This window comes from Convolutriloba macropyga, chromosome 2 (genome assembly GCF_964194025.1).
Source record: "Convolutriloba macropyga chromosome 2, txConMacr16.3, whole genome shotgun sequence".
Classification (NCBI taxonomy): domain Eukaryota; kingdom Metazoa; phylum Xenacoelomorpha; order Acoela; family Convolutidae; genus Convolutriloba; species Convolutriloba macropyga.
Genome location: NC_134469.1, coordinates 29,639,672 through 29,645,284, shown reverse-complemented (window position 1 = coordinate 29,645,284; position 5,613 = coordinate 29,639,672).

The window sequence follows — 5,613 nt, the reverse complement described above, 5'->3', positions numbered from 1 at the left end:
TGTTTAGTTTACAACGTGGTAGTCAACAAATTTATGAAATCATCTTAGATCATGTTTCGTTTCTCAGTTTATTTATAATAACACTTGCTGGGTTCAAATAATGGTTATAAAATTTGTTGCCCCAAAGATTAATGTCTGGTTTATTAATTCAGTTAAGGCAAGACATAGTTTCTATGAGAAAATGAATTATGAGAAGGTTTTGAAGTGGGAAATTGTTGGAGCCTCGTTTTTTCTAGCGCTCTCAAACGAAGTTCGTAGCTTTTATATTAGTCATGTGGTCTTTTTATACAATTTTCCGCTTGACCAATTTTTTGTCTCACCCCTGTGACTTTTCGTGCTCACAAACGGGATAAAAAAGTAACACCCGGTTCGTTACAAGGCGTGAAGTCTTAAAGCTTTACGCCTTTCTAGACTCAAGTAGCCGATTCACCGAAACTGTTTTGTAGACATAAAATAATGTCTTGGTATGAAGGGGGGTCTTTAGAGTTTGACCCCAAGAATATGAATTATTTGAATGACCTAAATTATTATTCTAAATCGCATTAAACAGGTTCACAGAACTGGTTCTGAATTGGTTCAGATCTCAACATTACTTCAGAAAAGTTTTTTAGTCATGAAAAATATTTTAGCTTCTTTGGTTTTTAAACCATTTTTCGGTCAACAATAATTGATTTTAGTCAACATTTTAGTTCAGAGTTTTATACTTTGAGGAGAATTGTTTTACAGTTATTTGTTTTCAGCTCAGGCTTGATAGGTAGGTGCTGATAAGAAAAACAATTGGGCGTCAATGCGCTTTTGACATTATCTTTGTTAACCATTTAACTTTTTTTATTTGTTGGTTTAAGAAGGACGAATTCTGCAGTAGTTTTTTGCAATCGTCATCACGTTGTTTTTTTTTTCAAAAAACGGGGTGGTTAAAACAATTTTATGGCTACTTAAATACCATACAGTTTATAATTTTTATTGATATTTGGAAAAATTGGTCATAAATTGTTTTTGCGCTAAACTTATAGGAAACATGTCTACATTTTTCTATAAAATTTACATCACTGACCAATTTTGAAATGTTACGGGGAAATTGCATAAAAATTTAGTTAGTTTTTGTTGCATCTGCTTTTCATTTTTGGACTCAAAAATACAATTCGGTGCTATGCTTAGAATTTTATGAGTTACGGCTTTTCATAGTGTGTTTGCAGTTCACGGTTTCTAAATTGCATTTCGTGCTCCATTTTTATGTTATAAATCAAACGAAAAATTGAAGGTCTCATCGGTCTGTGTTATAGATTTTTAATTCTAAGAATGTCAATTAATCTATTCATTTAAAATAAATGTGTTCCTTTCTGTTGCCTATTCGTTAAAGAATCACGCAAATTTTGTGGTCGAGAGAATAGGAATATTTTTCACCGCACTTTTTATTGAGCCTCTTTTTTTCTGAATTAGATCTGATTAGTCGGAAAAAAAGATTGACAGTAGGAAAAAACAGAGGAAACCGCTACTGATACCTTTTTTTTACCTCATCAATGATAGGGGAGGTTGGTCAAAGCTTACGTTTTTTTTGAAAAAAACGCAAAAATAGAAAAGGGAATCCAAATCCCTCTGGGTTTTTTTATAATTCCAATAAACTACGATCTTGCAACAAACAAAGATTTGCTCAATTTCGGTCTCGGTTTGGTTCCCATTTATTCGTTCCATTATTGTGATGGAGAAGTTAACTAATTTTCGTGAATGTTTTTTAACTATTATTATTTCGAACTTTATTTATTAGTGCTTAGCGGGGTCTCCTGGGTACGATATAATAATAATTGAATTCGTCTTGAACAATTAAAATTACAAAAATTAACATCGATAGGTATATACATAGTCAAGACTGGACTAGCCGGAAAGCCTGCTATAGGCTTGTTGAAGGTAGCCTAAGAGCATTTGATTCAATTTCAATTATCACAAAAATTAAGCATTATTATTAAATTTAACATGAAAATTGAACAAAATATGAAACATCATGAGGATGAAGATAAACAGAGAAAACTAAAAATAAAACGAGAAAAAAACAGATTAAGGTTAAATAAATTCTATTTCAACGATGCAGTCCAGGACAGCCTCAAGCCCACGAGAGACATCTCCCAGCGCAATGAGGATGAGTAGTCTAAGTACAGTTCTTGAATGATAAGAATGACTTTCGAGTGCTCATTAAAGGCCCTACAACAGTAGTTAGTTCCACACCTTGAGCACTGAAAGGCATCTCACACAAGCAAGAAGCTGTCCAAGACTGCAAAATCACAACAATATGATAGAGGCAATTTGATACTACTTGGATTAGTTCTTATTAAAGATAATATTTGCCAGCTCTAGGTTCCCTATTGTGAAATTATCACGGAAGTCGTGTAAATATGCGTTTTTTGAATTTTCACTTTTAAAGCTTGTCTGGAATTCTATGTTTGCTTTTCTCAACAGGTTCGCAAGACAAGTTGTCCTAAATTGTACAGAGTTGTTTCGCTTTGCATTTGTTTATTGGCAGAGAGTTGATCCCGCTTTATTTTGCTCTGGTTACATAGCACTTTCCACCCTGTGAGATTTCTTTTTTATTAACCACTCGTTTGAACAACTCGTATGTGTAATTCAAACACCAATGCAATTTTTAATTTCTCAAGTTTATCAGAAATGCTGTCACGATACCTTTTACAAAAAGCTTTTCTAAAAAACCGTTTTTGACTTTTGTGAATTACATAGAGATTGCTTTTCTTCACGCAACCATATATGAGAATCCCATATTGGAAGACCGGTTGTACATACGTTTTATAATAATTTATAAGCTGATTAATTGTCATTACGTCACGCAACTTATAGACAATTGCGCAGAATTTATTCATCTTTTTCCGTATATACTCAATGTGTTGTCTGAAAGAAAGTTTGTTATCCAACCATATTCCTAAATATTTGCAAGAATCCACACTTATTAAGAATTCATCGGAAAATTTTAGTGAGATGTCGTCTTTAGCAATGCAAAATCTGAGCAATTTAGATTTCATAGCCTTTACGGTTACTTTGTTGTATTTCATCCAATGATCAACTCTTTCGATATCTTTCTGAAACCCCTCGTTGCTTGCAAGTGGATTTTTTACTATTGCTGTATCATCAGCAAAGAGTGTTACTGAAGAATTGAAAACAGCATGCGGCAGATCATTGATATATATCAAAAACAGTAGTGGACCCAAAACTGAGCCCTGGGGAACCCCACATTTGACCTGGCGTTTTGTACTCAGTGTTATTAATATGTATATACTGATACCTCTCTGACAAGTAATTTTTGAGCAGGCAAAAGTTACAACCTCGAATTCCGTAGTTCTCAAGTTTTCCTATTAAAATAGAGTGATCAACGCTATCAAATGCTTTCTGCAGATCAAGTAAAAGCATCAGTGGATCTTTTTTCAGGTTTTTCATAATTCTGATCTCTTCAACTAACCTCAGAGCGACATCTACAGTGTTCAATTTAGACATAAATCCAAACTGATTAGCATTGAGCAACTCTAAATGTTCAAAATAATTAATAATTCTGTTATAGATAATACGTCCAAACACTTTTGCTAATGATGGGAGTAATGCAATTGGTCTGTAATTTCCATACTCATTGACATTAACATCTTTGTGGAGGGGATCGGGAAAATTCCAGTTTTAACACAGTTATTGAACACATTAGTTAGTGGTTCACTTATAAGGGGAAAACAAAGTTTTAACATTTTGGAGGATATACCATCGTGACCATAGCTGTTTTTACTTTGCATGTTTATAATTACGTTTTCCACCTCATTATAGTTAATTTCACTAAAAAACAAAGATTGTGGTTGCTTTTCTATGGGTACTTTTCCTACTTTTTCAATTTTGGCTTTCAGTTCTGTGCCAATGTGTGCAAAAAACTTATTCACATCATTTGCGACATTTGAGTCAAAATTATCCGGCAAAATCAGTTTTCTTTTTGATCCAATTATATTCCTGATGGTATTATGATATTGTTTTGGATCTGCATTTTCCAATTTAGTTCTCCAGTAAGCACGATATGCTTTACGAGATAGCGCATTACATTTATTCCTTGAAATCTTACACTGCTCAAAGTTGTCTATTGTCGGATTTTTAATATATATTTTGTAGAGCTCATTCCTTTTCCTTGATGCACGCAGTACTTGATTTGTTACCCAGTTCTTACGCGACCTTTTGATTTTTGTAAATGGACAAAATCTGTCGAAACAATAGGTAATTACCTCATTAAGCTTTACGATTGCTGTATTGGGATCGGTATCACTAAACGATATATTTTTTTATCTTTTATATGTTTCTCTGAATCAGAGTGGAATATTTACATGCGACAATCTGATTTTTTAAAAGAAATGAATTACTTCTGATTACAGTCTAATCTTTTTTTCCAGTTCTGGTATATTTACTTTTCAAAATGTAAATGAATAAAAGCAAAATTACGTATTGAATATAACTGGTATTTTAGTAACCGTTTTTTCAGTCAATTTCGGCTCATCTACATAAATGTATCGTGAGAGGATGTCATCGGAAGATGTCATCGAGTGATGTCACCGGAAAGCCTGTCGAGTATAGTTAGAGGTTTGATTACCCAATAAAATATACAATTTAACAGTTCAAAAGGCATAGCAATTTCGCTTATTTTGCAAGAACTCGGCCTTTCTCCCTGAAAGCTTGCTCAGACACGTTCATTTTCAGGTTAGTTGTTAATATTCAATACAGATTTTCTCATGAATTACCGGCTTTATCCTTTATCAGTTTCTGCAGAATTATCAAATTTTAAGTTTCTCAGGCTTTGTGCCATTGTGTTGAAATCTGTTTATCTTGTCAAAATTTTCTCTCGTTGCCTGCCGTTTTCCTCCTTTAAGTCTCTGTCAGGTTCCAAAAGCCAATTTTGAAGCTGATTTCAAAAATCGTTCAACTTTTTTTCTTTTTAATAGCCGCAAAGCGAAAGGCTTTTTTTATTTCATCCATTAGATTTTTGTTACTACCATGAGTTCATGATCATTTCAAATCTATTTTTTATTCATTCATACTTGCTAGTTTTGACCGAATTTTGTTCGTTCGCTTCATAAAATTTTTGGTCTCACGTGACTTTCCTCTCTATTTTATTGACTTTCCTTTACTTTAATTCAAGAAGATAAGGTCAATTGAGTGTGTGTCACTAAAATTTAAGATCAAAACCAGCTAATAGAACCAACAAAAAGTCACGCAGATTCTTAATCAAGACATAACGCTTATGCAGGAAAAATAGAAGAGACACGTTTTTTATTCTTTCATTCTTTTTGAAATTGCAGATCTACAAAGCTGTCGCGGCTAATTTCTGGCAAATTGCGAGCTATGTTATGAAAATAGTAAAAAATGAACAATAAAAAATTTTAAACAAAGTTAATTTATCTGCTTCTCTCAGAGTATTAGAAGTGCAGAGAGAAACAGATTAAAAAACTTGATTGACTGTATAATTTTTTGACAAAGTTTAATTTTTGAAACAAAAACTTCCACAATTAAGATTTTTGGGAAAAAATTTGGAATTCCTCTAAAAACTTTTAAATTGAGCTTCCATTGATTTCATATTCCAGGTAAATTTCC